Raw genomic sequence first — 15,621 nt, 5'->3', positions numbered from 1 at the left:
TTTTTTTATTTGGCCCTATTCAGCGAAAGAGGAAGGACACAAAAAGATCAAGTCATTGGGAAACTTGATCTTTATTGCAATATTTGCATCAAATTTCCATTTTTTATACCAATAAAAATGCTGACCTCAGATGCCAGGGAAAGTAGTAACCTAATTTTAAGGTTCATAATGACACATATTTGTAGAGACCTCCCTGACTCAGTAGTCACAAGGGCTCTCATGCAAATCTAGCCTAATATCACACATCCCATTGGTTCAATATATTAACACAACAAGCTTAAGGACATAAGGAATTATTCAAGTCACTAATAATTCTTACGACATTTGTAATGATCTTTAACACTTAAATTTATTTTCACAAATAAATTGTTTAAGAATTTTCAGAGTTCATAATAAATTCCATTCTTAGAGGAGGTAGGACCTATCAAATTGAGAGGTTCTAAAAACCTCCATGAAGAGAAAAATATGCATATAAGAATATATATATATAAATATATATATATATATTTATATATATATAATAGGGAACTAAATAGCTTATGTGTGACCATGTGTGTTTTAAGGCACCGTGAGTACATTGTATGCTGTGCATAAATACAAATCAAAATCATATTTCAGTGAACAGTTCTTAGCTCATAAGACAGAGCTGGAATTTCAACCAAGGCCTGAGAAAAAAATTATAAAATTTATACAAGGTTTCATATTTGGTCATGCTGGAGAATTCATATTCATATTACATTTCAAAATATGGATTTTATTTCCAATGGGCAAAAGCATCAGTATACTATTATTAAAGGGTATTGTGTACCAAAAACTCCTATTTTTTAACCTAAGATTGTTGTGTAGTTTCTTGACACTTCAGAAAAAGCCATTTCTGAGGGACCTTTGCATAAATACTGATGGGGCAGGTAAGTGAGAACAGTGAGGAGAGAGACTGCATGCAGAGAGAGGAGGAAGATGCAGGCCCAGATGGATGCTTTGTCTCCCAAAGAACAAGAGAACAATGAGTTGGCACAGCTCTGAGGACACCAGTCTAAAAGTGCCATGACCTCCCGGAGGGATTTTGAAACTACCGTTAAAACTGTAAGGTATAATGTGGCATGATAGCTGGGACTCAGGACCTTCCTCTCTGCTGTAATATTTGGCTCTTGGGAATTCAAAGCAATTTAGACTGGACTCCAGGTTAAAGCTGGCTTTCACTGGAGAGGAAACAGAAGATGGGACTGGAACTGGGAATTTGTAGTAAAAACTGATCTGCTCATGAGATCGTCAGCCCCCTCTACTGACTGAGCAATGGTGTTGCCTACTTAGCTCACCCAGACAAATTTTTTTTTTTTTTGCTTTCTGTAGCATTCTATTTCCATTACTGTGAGCCAGATTGAGAATAACACTGTGACATAAATGTAGAAGCTATTGTTATAAAAAGTGATTAGATTCATTCAAAAGTAATTCCAACTATGCTTTCTCTACCATAAACAAGACCTAGAATTCTAAAAGTTTTTATGGTAAGGTGTTTTTTGTTGTTGTTGTTGTTGTTTGTTTTAATCTGCTTCCTATTTTAGTCTTTTAGAATGATAAACATCTACCTGCATTCTCCCAAAGTTCTTATGAATAAGGCTTTTAAAACTCCCCAAAGTGTAGGGAGAATAGAAAAGCTTTGCAGAATTCCTGGGGGATAAAAAGATCCAAAATTAATGGTATATGCATGTCCAATGTTCAACCACTCAAATACTAAATCCTCCAGAGACATAGGGAATCTTGAAATCTTCTTATTGAAATAGATACTATTTCTCTGCAGAAAGTGAAAAAAAATTAATCAGTCCTCAAAGTGCTATATTGAATATAATAACTATTGCCCACAGTTTAGGGATTAGTGAACTATTTCTAGGTGCAAAACATAATAGGGAAGCAGCAGGGCAGAATTTTTCATTTGAGTTCCCTTAACTATTTGAATCTCAAAATTACCGGTAACATGGCCATAGAAACAGAGCAATATCTCCACTGCTAACTGATCAGATCTGATCAGATTTGGTCTGGCTATTTACCCTTTATGGATCCATTATGAAATATAGAGATTAAATGATTTGCCTTTTTAGGTAGAAATTCTAAATTAGTGCCAAAGCAGGAGTTGAAGCTAGTAGGCACTAAACTTCCAAATCTTATTACTAATTTCTAATAAAAATAGGCCTAATTGTTTAGTTAATAAGAGACTATCATACTAATGTGAACAAAAACAACTGCTAGTAGAAACTCACATTTATATATTAACTTATAATAATAAAGAAAGAAGCAACTAAAGGCATGGATTGTTAAAAACAAGTACAACTCTGTGTTAAACAAAGGGATTCTCTCATCCAGTCATCAGGATAGTCCTGGGGGGTGTAGATAGTATTATTATTCTCATTTTACACATTGGAAAACTGAGGCTCAGAAAGATCAAATGATTTGTGCAAGGTAACTTAGCTAGTCAAGAGAGAAACCAATATCCAAATTCATCTATTCTGATCCCTGGCCCAGCACAGGTAGATGATGTCCAATTATCCTCAAATAGTCATATTTCTTCTACTTATTTACAATGTTGTCTACTCAGCAACAAAGTCAAGTGAAAATTTGATCGATTATTTGGCCACTTTCAAATCAAGTCTCTTCAACAAGCATTTATAAGTGTTTTCTAGATGCAGGCATTGTGCTAAGTGCTGAGCATACAAAGAAAGGTCAAAAGGAGTCTCTTCCCTCAAGTAGTTCACACATTAATAGAGAAGATAATATACAAATAACTATATTAAATATGAAAAAACTCTCGATAAATGACACATGTAAAGCCCAGTGGAACTGCTCATTAGCTATGGGAGCGGGGAGTGAAGAAGGGAGGGGAAAGAACATGAATCATGTAACCATAGAAAAATATTCTAAATCAATTAATTAAATTTTTTTTCAAATAAAAATAACTATATTAAAAAGATAGGGGGCAGCTGGGTAGCTCAGCAGAGAGCCAGGCTTAGAAACAGGAGATCCTAGGTTCAAGTCTGGCCTCAGACACTTCCCAGCTGTGTCACTTCACCCCCATTGCTTAGCCCTTACCACTCCTCTGCCTTAGAACCAATACACAGTATTGATTCTAAGATGGAAGCTGAGGATTAAAAAAAAAAAGATTTTGGGGGGAGGGGAAAAGACAGAATTCCATTTTGATTGGTTCTTTATAGTAACCTATATAATTTCATAGTCACCGAATATTCTTTTCCCTTTGACCTAACACTACAAGAAAGTCTGATGTATGTAAACTGACTTCTACAGTGTCTCTGTTCTATATTATTTATGTTTCATATTTAAACCATTTGTGTGAGGGGCTAAGAAAAATCCTGAAAGATTCATAGGAACCAAAGAACACCTATTATTCTACACAAATACACTGCCAACTATGTAGTCATTGAGCAACATATAAATATTAAAAAAAAATAAACCAGATAGCCCAGTTGTAAAGAAACTTGAATTGAAAAATGATTTGCTCTACCAGAGCAGTGCATTTAAAAAATATCTATATCTACATATTAATATAATGATCTACTAAAAAATGGCAAAGGAGTTTATTAAATGCTGAGAAAATAAATAGAATTTAAAGATAGTAACAGAAAATTTCTAAGAGCACAAGAGTATGAATTAACAAAGGCTACAAAGGGAAAATTGATGAGAAGCAAAAAAAAAGTGTGCTCTGGAAAGCACAGAAATGATTTGAGATTTTTGCCCATTTTTGTCCTTTTCCAGGAAATCTATTGAAATGTATTGACACACATAATTCAAAACTAAAGTTGCAAATTTAGCATGCCTAAACATCTGTGTGGCATTATTTTTCAACTGTCAGAGAGCTGAATTGCTCAAAGGTAAACTATTTGTCACTAGATTATATCTTAATTCTAATAAAATGTGTCTATAGCATAAAAAATGTCATCAAGATAACCGCCATTGTAGATGCCAGTCTAGCTTTCATTTCTACTTCCATCTTCAGTATTAAATGTATCCCAAATGATAATCATTATATCCTGACAAGTATACCTACAGTTACTGAGTACTACAAGACCATTTGAGGCCAAACATATAGCTATTTGTTCTTTCCTACTGGCATCAAAAATTAAAACAAATAAAAGCTATTACTTTTTCATCTTTAAATGCATTCTTCATACTTCTTTTTTCCACATATGAGATGTAACAAAGTATTCTAGCCACACTTTGATAATTAACTACTCAAAATAAAAATGATCAAATTATGACAAGAAGAAGGAAGTGACAATTGATACTGATTCTTATTAAATACAAATATTTCCAGGCTATTTCTAAAGCATCATCATTATCTTTCTTGTACTATAGTAAATAGAAGCTGAATGCATGAATTATTGAAGAAAATAAAATGATGCAAATTTTATAGAAATCACAATATCTTCTAATATTTGCAATGGTCAAAGTTAATTCAGACTTAAATCAAATTGCTTTAGTTACAAAGAAAATTTGATTTAGTTCCATAAAAAATGGAATTAGAGAATTGCCTCTTACATGCAGACAATTTAAGAAAAATGTAGTCACTGGAATAATTTGTATAAAAGGCTGCTGCTCTTTTTCCATTTCTCCAAAGAACTATTAGAAATACCTCACTATTAGGCCATACATGTATTACATTTTATTGTATTTTTGTATTAGATCCCAGGTATTCTGTCAAAAATATATTATCAAGAATAGTTTTATCTGTCCATTCTAGGGGGGAAAGTATAGACCTATAAAGAATGGGTTTAATTCAAATTGTAGATATTTCAAATAAATATATTTTGAGCAAGGGAAAAATAATGTGAGAATTGATGTGCAAATAGAGCACATTCATTATTTGACCAGGCATACTGTAATACATTCAGCAAAAGCTAAGTAAAAACATCCCAGTAATGTGTGGGAAAATATTTCATATAAGAGTTCATTTTCATATGGCTTCATTTTCACTGTACTTTTTTTTAAGGCTGAGGAAGAAAAAAAAAGGCTGGATAAAATTGATTTTTAGCTTAGTTTCATGGGGAAAGTGCCAAGTAGACCCAACTACTGCCTTAGCCTTACTGTTTTTACTTTTCAATCAGCTAAAAAAGTAAATGTTTGAAAATTTCATTCCACCAAGAAAGATCAAACTGGAAAATTTCAGTGATCTACATTTTTTATAAAAATTTCACTGAAATGAGAGGAATTAAATTACAGGCAAGTGGAACAGATTTATTCCACCCATCTTGGACATCAATATAAACAAAGCAGTAAGCATGGCGAAATGTCTCAGTACATATTACTTTGTTACTGAGCTTTATATAGCGTCTGGAAATCACATACTAGAAGAGATAGGTAATCCCATGAAAATCTATAACATAAGGGTATGATTGGAATCTCAGTTTATAAAAATGTAGCAGACCAGAAAATAGTTCTGCTCTCTGAAGGAAGGAGAAAAGAAAAACAGCAAAGCAAAACTTCTGTTTTTCACATTTGATTAGCTGTTGGATTTAGATTTTATGTAAATAAATTACTTTTATAAAACATGTCTGCAAAAAGAACTTACTTAACAGGGAGCTCAGAATAAGTTGAGAATACATATTACTTAAAATTCTACTAACGTGTGGAAATTAAGCATCTATTTATGGCTGAAATGTGACTAACACATTCAAATGGCTTCTCTGTTTAATAACAAGACAACATAATTCATTTGGGGAGAAAACCTGGGGTGTGACATTAGTAATTGAACATCCTGTCCATTTAGGAATCCTTAATTACAGAATAATAATGGCATAACACAAAGAAAAATTTGATGGCTAAAACTGCCATTCAATTATGAGTGGTGTACCTGTGATTAAAAAAAGAGAGTAAAATAAAAGCAGATAGAGAAACCTTTGCCTTTCCTGTTATACTAAATCACTTGTTTTCCCTGAAATGCATGAGAAATAAACTGTTCTCAGGCTTCATTAGAAAAATACACTCAAACAGAAAGATCCTGACAGATTCATAGGCCTCCTTCCCAAATGTTAAAAGGATGGCAACCCTTCTTTCCTACAAGTGCCTTCCTTTATGAATATATTAGGTCTTCCACCTTTATTTTTCCCTTCAATACATAACCAGTTGTGCTTTGGAAAGCTTTTCACGTTAGGAAATGATTATTTTAGCTTCTCTCTCTCTCTCTCTCTCTCTCTCTCTCTCTCTCTCTCTCTCTCTCTCTCTCTCTCTCAGTCTCTCTGTCTCTCTGTCTGTCTCTCTCCTTCTCCTTTTCATTTTCCCTCTCCCTTCCTTCCTCCCTCTCTCTCTCCCCTTTATTTTTCTCTCTTCTCCCTCTCCCTCTTTCTCCCTCCCCTCCTTGCCCCCGGAACAAATACAGTTCCTTTCCCCAAAGTATAACAGTAACAAAACCAAATCTAAATCAAAAGGGAAGGGAGAAAGTTTAGAGCCTTTTTTTCCGGGTCTAAAAGGAATTTTACCCTGTAATTACTAATCCCAACTCATTTCCCAAAATAGAGTAAAACAGTTTTATTGGTTTGGGGGGAGGGGGCAGGCAAGGGGGCAAATGACAACTAAAAATCATTCAGAAGAAAAACAAAGAAAATATCTTTATTTCATATACATGTATATGTGTGGCTATATATGTGTATATATACATAAGTGCACACAAAGTGTGTGTACATATACATGTATGTGTGTTTGTATATATGTGTGTATACACACAGACATGCACATTTATTTGTTATTGGTGTTTGAAGTCACCAAAGACACAAAAGGTTAAGCAGATCGGCAGGCATCTGCACGCTAATGACATGACTGTTATGATAGGTGTTTGTTTTACCCTGGAGTGTCAACATTCTAATTCATCCACCTCTGAATAAGTGGGGACAATTAATGCAGTCAATGTGTCCCACGTGTTCCCTGTAGCATTAACAAGGCAGCTCTAGGCCCCTTGGCAGACACTGAGCTGAAAATTGAGACTGCTTCCCAGTTGAATGTGATCCTGATTACCTCAGCGGGGCCACCTGCTGCTTAGTAGCTGTTCTTTTTCTGTGTTCGCAGCCTCCATTTGTAGTGCCTCGGGGGAGTGCAACCTTAAGGGCAAACCCAGCTGACACCAATCTGGTGGAACACTGGCTGAACAATCAGGTATGCACAGGCTGACCATTTTTCAGATGCCACCCCCTTCAAGGAATCAGCCAGAACAATGGCCCTGTTTGTTTTGCTGTGCTGAGCCCTCCTCAGGCACGGGCTGTATGGAAAGCTGTGATTTATGGAGGAAAAGGCCCCTGCTTTTGTTTACCAAAATATAGATATGTACACAAATCGTTTTTCTTGAATTTTTGCATAACTTACCATAAAGGGTTTCCGCATCAGGAAAAATGGATGAGACTTTGGATACCCAATGGTGTTGACTGCTTACCATCTCCACTTATGTGTCATTAGGATGAATAGGGAAACCACTTCCCCATCCTATTTAAAATTACCTTCATGGAAATCAATTTCTAAAAAAATGAATGGAATGAATTAAAAGCCACATTATCATTGTTTACCAGCCACCTGGAAAAAAAAAAGAGAAAAGACAGTGAAATTCCCAGTATCAACAGCTAGTAGAGGCAATGGACTGAAACTATAGAGGTTGTGTGCCTGTGTGTATATTTCTTTCTGCTAGGTGGTCCTTGTGGGAAAAAAGAAGGTGGTAAGAAACATCAAACTACTTTGCCACAGCACAGTGATAGGAAAAAGACAAATCTGAAGTAATGTGACAACACCTGGGACTAAGAAGCTAGAGAGAAGAAAAGTCAGGTGGGGCAGGGCAACAAGCAGAAGAAATAAAAATAATGCTAAGGTATTAGCACATTTTTCATTATCTCAGAATAAAATGTATTCCAGGAAAGTTTTAAATGATCCCTAAGGACCTGATTGAGGATGAAAAATTGCAAAGCAGGTGTTATATAAAGGATGTGATTAGACATAGGTCTGACCAGCAAAGGCGAGATAGTCATATCCCAAATAAAGTATCCACACAATGGCAAGAAATATAATTTGACATTTTGAGAAGGTCCTCTATAGAAAATTTGCAGAAAAATAAGAACCTAATTCAAACAAGGAGAAAGGGAACACATGGGTTGTGATCTGTATCCATGCATAAGAATATTCACATTGGAGAGTTGGAACCAAGATGGCAAACTACAGGCAGCAATTCAGCAAAGTTTTCATAATGTTCCCCTCCAAACAACTTTAAAAGAAGACCTTAAATAAAATTTCGGAGTGACAGAGCAGACAAAAGTGCAGAAGGGGGCACTTTTTCAGCCTAAGACATATTAGGAGATGGTCAGGAGAGGTCTGTGACACCAGGGTAGGAGCAGGAAGGAGCACCAGTGTTGGGACTTGGGGACTACTGCAATAAAAGCAGCAGTGGCAACAACTTCAGGAATTCTGAGTTTACCTGGTACTGATTGGTGAACCAGTAGCCCATATACATGAGGGTTACTTGTGATCAGTCAGGAGGAAACATGGGCCCTTGTCACAGAGAGGAGAACTAGCACTTGAATCTGCAGGAGGGGAAGGGTCCTGGTGAAAGTTCCAGAGTCAAGAGAAATGCCAGTGTTTGCCAATACAGGAGAGTAGGGGCCCTTCCTAGTTAAAGACCAGAGCACAGAGTAGGAGAATAGTAACCATACCTCTCCCCAGATCAAATCACTTTGGAAGCAATAAAAACTTGAAAACTCTTAGAATTAACTGAGAAAACAGAAGCATAAAAGAAATCCTGAGAATTAGGACAATGCTTCCTCAATCCCAACTGAGAAGAACAAGTAGGCTGGAAAAATAAACAGCAAAAAGAACAAATAAATTAATCATAAAAGCAACTGTGGTGGCAGAAAAGGCCAAGACACTCAAAAAGATAACAATGTGAAAACATCTTTAGTTGATGAAAGTTTTGTCTGAAAGAAAAATACTCATTGAACTCAAGCCCAAGAAAACTCCTTGAAGATATAAAGAGTAAGGTGAGTGATAGAAGAAAAAATGGGAAAAGAAATGAGAATGATGCAAGAAAATTAGGAAAAGAAAATTAAAAGATTTGTTAAAAAGGCACGAAAATGCTAAAGAACATAGCATCTCAAAAAACAGAATTGGCCTAATGGTAAAAAGGGTAGAAACATTCATTGAAGAAAATAAATTCTTAAAAAGCAGAATAGGTCAAATGGAAGAGGTACAAAAACTCATTGAAGAAAAGAATTTTCTAGAAATTAGAATTGGAGAAGTGGAACCTAATAACGTTATGAGACTTCAAGAAACAATAAAGTCAGAATTTAGAACTCAAAATTTAAAAATAAATGAATGATTAAAATATAAATAATATTAAAAATATTAACACATATGCTTAGTTAGATATGTAGTCTATAAAAAGAAGGGAGGACTAAAAGAGTCAGTTATCTGAAGCAAAAAAATAAAAACAAACCAACAAACAAAAACATCTGAGGAGGGAAGATAAAAAAATAAGATGGACAGAGCTATACTCAATTAGCAATCATAACTGTGAATGGTAATGGGATGAGCTCACACTTAAAATAGAATCAGATAGCAGAATGGATTAGAAAACACAATTCAACAATATATTGTATACAAGAGAAATTCTTGAAACAGAAAGATGCACAGATAGTTAAAATAGAGCTGAATCAGAAATTATTGTGCTTCAGATGAAATAAAAAAGATAGGTGTAGCAATTATTATCAGAATCAAAGCAAAAATCAATCTAATTAAGAGAGGTAATCAGGGAAATTACATTTTGCTAAAAGATATCATAATGAGGAAAAAATAATACACTAATAAATTTGTGGAGTGGCGCTCTGTTCCAGCCATTCTGAAGAACAATTTGAAGCTCTTCCCAAAATGGCATATATCTGGGCATTCCTTGTCTCAGCAATGCTACTAATAGATCTGTATCCCAAAGAGATTTTTTTTAAAAAGGAAAAGGACATGTTTTTACAAAAATATTGATAGCAGCTCTTTTTTCTGATGACAAAATATTTGATATTAAATGGATCCTCAACAATTAGGGAATGGCTGAACAAGTTGTAGCATATGATTTTGATGCAGTATTATTTTGTTGTAAGAAATTATGAAGGAGGCTGTTTAAAAAATGGCAAAACTTATATGAAATGATTGAAAGTGAAGTGAGAAAAACCAGGATATCACTGTACACAAGAACAATAATGCTGAAATGATGATAAACTGTGAAAGACTTGGTTACTCTGATCAAAACCGTGATTCATCCATGATGAATAAATGCTATCCATGCTCAGAAAAAGAACTGATGGACTCGGATTGCAAATTGAAATGCAATCTTCTGTCTTTATTTTTATTTTATTTCATTTATTTTTGCAATAAGGCTCAGGTGAAATATGTTTTGCAGGTTTTCAAATGTATAATTAATTAATTAATATAATATTGCATGCCTTCTTAGTAGGTGGAGAAAAGGGTGGTAGAAAGGGAAAGAATTTGGAACTAAATTTTTTTTCCTTTATTTTTTATTTTACATTTTTTCTATGCTTACAGGATTTATGTTTTCTCCCTCCCCTCATACCTCCTCCCTTGAGTCAACAACCAATTCTATTGGGTTATACATAAATATATTATCATTCAAACCTATTTCCATATTCATTTTCCTAAAAGGTCAAGCCTTTAAAATCAAAACCCCAAATCACCTACTCATATCAAAAGGTGATGAATCACATGTTTTCTTCTGGATTTCTATTCTTTCTCATAAATCCCATAGAATTATCCTGGATCATTTCATTGCTATTAGTAGTAAAGTCAATTTCATTTGATTGTCCCAAAATGTTACAGTCTCTGTATAATATTCTCCTGGTTCTGCTTATTTCACTGTATATCAGTTCATGTAGGTTTTTCCATTTCTAATAGAAATACATTAATTCATCATTCCTTGTAGTGAAATTTTATTCCATAACCATCATATACCAGAATTTGTTCAAACATTTGCCAATTTAGGGATACACCCTTATTCAATTTTTTTCCTACCACAATGAGCACAACTATCAATATTTTTGTACAAACAGGTCCTTGTCAGTTGTTTCTTTTTTTTATCTCTTTGGGATATAAACCCAGAAGTAGTATTGCTGGATCAAAGGGCATGCATTCTTTTAAAGCCCTTTAGGCATGATGGAACACAAAAATTTAAAAACGAAATATTTAAATTAAATAAATTATATTTATATATATATATATATATATATATATTTAAAGTATTCACATTGATGTGATAACAGGCCCATTAAAGTATCAAGGATGTGTTTTCTTTTGTCCTTGCTTATTTCTTTAAAAGAAAACAGTGAGTCATGAAAATCCTAGTGTCTGGTGCATGAATGATAATTATCAAAACTGATTTCTCCATTGAAGCTACTCTGCTATCATTCAACTTTCTATGAAGCTGTCCTCTCAGCCCAAACATGAAATTTTTATTCACTATTATCTATTATACAATTATCAGACTTAAGAGCCAAATCACCTCTGGTTCTTTCCATCCCGGAAACATAATCTAGGATTTTCATTAGAATATCAAATGTAAGTTCATCGAGGGCAGAAACTGTTCATTTTTGTTGTATTATTAGGATGTAGTACATCACTAGTACAAACTAAATGCCTTTTGAAGCATAACAAGTTCAAAATAAAATCTACACCAAAACTTTTGTAACTGATTTCTGTTGTGTTTGGTTTATTATTTTATTTTTTTAAAAAACCCTTACCTTCCATTTTGCAATCAATACAATGTATTGGTTCTAAGTCAGAAGAGTAGTAATGGCTAGGCAATGAGGGTTAAGTAACTTGCCCAGGGTCACACAGCAGGGAAGTGTCTGAGGCCAGATTTGAACCTAGCACCACCCTGGCCTATAGGCCTGGCTCTCAATCCACTGATCTACCCAGCTACTCCCTATTTGGTTTATTTTTAAGTTCATTCCAACTTATAACTTTCCCTGGTCTGAAAAGGATCAAAAAGCACTGTTTCCTAGAACAATCCAAGTTTCAACAAAGCATGGGTTCAGAGGGTGGTGTAAAGATGATGGCTTAGGAGCAGCAGTAGTTCAGACCTCTGAATATACCCTTCCTTACAGATCACAAATGCTCACAGGGGACTGAAAATCAAACCTAACAAGAAAAGAGATGCAAGGAACCCTCCTGTGGACTCAATCCAAAAGGTATGCCCTCCCCCAACCCCCAGCCAGAATCTGAGAACACTCGGGTTTAAGGGGAAGGCAGAAGGAAGGTCACAGGACCCCTCCACTCACACCCAGAGTGCTGAGCCCCCAGCAGCAGCGGCAACCTCTGAGCAGGGAAAGGTGCTGGTCTAGAAGGTATACCTTGTGGGCAGGGCTGTGCCAGGCTCAGAGTGCCTAACACAGGTGGCAGGGAAGTAGCTGGAGAGAGATCCAAGAGCTGGCAGCCCTGGTGATTGGGTCCTTCCCTTTGGCTCCAGCCATACCAGAGGTTTTTGCCTTGGGGCACATGTAGCCCAAACCAGTCGAACTTAATCCCATCAGGAGCCCTCAGAGTTGAGGGAGGCCAGGACTCCACCCAACCCCCCGAGTGCTCAGCCTACAGCAAGGACAGGAAATCTGGGTGGGCAAAGGCACTGGACTACAGTGTGTACCATGTGGGCAGAGCTGTGCCAGGCTCAGAGCATCAAACACAGGTGGTGGGGAAGCAGCTGGAGAGAAATGGAGAGAGCCTGGGTGGCTGAGACCTTCCATTTGGCTCCAGCCCTCCAGAAGGTTTTGGTCTCAGAGCACTCAGGGTCCAACAGCAGCTGAGCTTAATCCCATCAAAAGCCTCCAGAGGACAGGGAAGCTCAAACTCCTCCCTCAGAGACTGCACTGAGAGGTCTGACAAAGCTACAAGAGGGGAGACTGGCAGAAAGCCACAAAACCAGAAAAAGAAAAAAAAATGAAAGGAACAAGAGCTCTGACAAATATGGAGAGCAAAGGGGAAAATATGAGCAAACAGCAGGAAAAGAAGAAAGAAATTACAATAGACACCTTCTACACAGCCAACAGAACAGAGGGGGGGGGGGGATCAGCAAACGATAAATCAAAAACCCCACTGAATTGGATACAGGCTATGGAATAACCCAAAACACAATTAAGAGAGGCTGAAGACAATTGGGAAAAGAATGTAAAAACTAAGATAAGTCATCTGGAAACAGAGGCACTTGAACTAAAATGAGAAAATAGTGTCTTGAAAGCAAAAATCAAACACCTGGAAAATGAGGCAAAGGAGATGAAAGATGAGGCAAAGAAGATGAAAGATAAGACAAAGGAGTTGAAAGACAAGGTAAACAGGATGAAAGATGACCTCCAAAGAAAATTAGATCAGAATGAAAAGGATGAACAAAAAGCCAGGGATGAAATCCAGGCTTTAAGAACCAGAATACAATAACTGGAATTAAGTGACCTCACAAGACAGCAGGACACTATAAAACAAAACCAAAAGAATGAAAAAAATTGAGGAAAATACGAAGCATCTCATCCACAAAACAGAGGATTTAGAAAACCGTTCGAGGAGAGACAATTTAAGAATCATTTGTCTACCAGAAGACCATGACAAAAGAAAAAGCCTGGATATTATATTACAGGAAATTATTCAAGAAAACTGCCCTGATATCCTAGAACAAGAGGGAAAAGTGGAGATTGAATCCATAGATCACTTCCTGTACTTACTCCCAAACTGAAAACATCCAGGAATGTTATAACCAAATTCAAGAACTATCAGACCAAAGAAAAGATATTACAAGCTGCCAAAAGGAAGTCAGTCAGATACCATGGAACCACAGTGAGAATAATACAGGATTTAGCTGCATCCACACTGAAGGACTTAAAGGCATGGAATATGATATTCCGGAAAGCAAGGGAACTAGGTCTACAACCAAGAATCAACTACCCAGCAAAACTGAAAAAAAAAATTCTTGAGGGGGGAAAGTATGGTCATTCAACAAAATAGAAGAATTCCAAGAATTTGTAAAGAAAAGACCAGACCTGAACAGAAAATTTGATGTCCAAGCATAGCACTCAAGAGAATCATCAAAAGGTAATTTAAAAAGAGGGGAAAAAAGAAAAACAAAACAAAATAACCCAAAAAAGAATTTTTTAAGAGACTTAATCAGTTAAAGTGATATGTATCTCTGTAAGAAAAGTCATTGGTAACTCTAAAAAACTGTTGTTATCACCTGGGTAGCTAGAAAAATTACACTTAGAAGGAATAGTGACAAACTGTATAGGATGAAAGGACAAGGCATAAATAGGTATATAGATGTATGCATACAAAAATGTATGTGTGTGTGTGTGTATACACACACATATTTGTATATATATATGCATACAAAATGTGTGTGTGTATATACACACACAAACACATTCACACACACACATACATACACACACACAAGATGGGGGTAAAAGAGGTTAATACTAAAAGAAATGGGAAAAGAAACAAATGGGGTAAATTTATACATCACAAAGAAGCACATAGTGAGAGGGGGGAGAACATCAATACACTGGAAGGGTAAAGAGGTTGGAGATAGGAAATATTTAACTCTTACGTATTTTGAACTTTAGCCAAAGAGAGAAGAAAAATTCAATCTATTGGGGCAGAGAACAGATTTGCACCCATTAGGGGAGTAGAAAGGTAACAAAGGGACTGGTGGGGAGTGAAGCAGTACAAGGGAGGGAGAGGGTAGTGGGTAATTTTAGGAAGACTTCAGGAAAAAAGGGGGGGATGAGAAGGGAGCGGGAAAATAAAATAAAGGTGGGAAATAGGGGAACTGATTAAAAACAAACATTGGTGTAGAAGGAAATAGTGAAAGAAAAGGCAGGATCAGGAGTAGAAATCAAAATGCTGGAAAATACACAGCTAGTAATCATAACTCTGAATGTGAATGAAATGAACTCACCCATAAAATGGAAGCTAATACCAGAGTGGATTAGAATCCAAAAGCCTACCATATGCTGTCTGCAAGAAACACACATGAGGAAGGTAGATACACATAGGGTGAAAGTAAGAGGATGGAGCCAAATCTATCGGGCATCAACTGATAAAAAGAAGGCAGGAGTCGCAATCATGATATCTGACAAAGCCAAAGGGAAAATAAATCTAGTTAAAAGAGATAGGGAAGGTAATTACATCCTGATAAAAGGCAGTATAGACAATGAGGAAATATCTTTACTCTATATGTATGCACCAAATGCCATAGCATCCAAATTTCTAAAGGAGAAATTAGAGGAGCTCAAGGATGAAATAGATAGAAAAACTATACTAGTGGGATATCCGAACCTTCCTCTATCAGAACTAGATAAATCAAACCAAAAAATAAATAAGAAAGAGATAAGAGAAGTGAATGAAATCTTAGAAAAATTAGAGTTAGTAGACATGTGGAGAAAAATAAATAGGGACAAAAAGGAATACACCTTCTTTTCAGCAGCACATAGTACATTCACAAAAATTGACCATGTATTAGGGCATAAAAACATTGCAAACAAGTGCAAAAGAGCAGAAATAATAAATGCAACATACTCAGACCACAACGCAATGAAAATAATAATTAGT

This window comes from Monodelphis domestica, chromosome 8, assembly GCF_027887165.1.
Source record: "Monodelphis domestica isolate mMonDom1 chromosome 8, mMonDom1.pri, whole genome shotgun sequence".
In the NCBI taxonomy this organism is placed as follows: Eukaryota; Metazoa; Chordata; class Mammalia; order Didelphimorphia; family Didelphidae; genus Monodelphis; species Monodelphis domestica.
Note: the sequence above shows the minus strand (reverse complement) of the source record.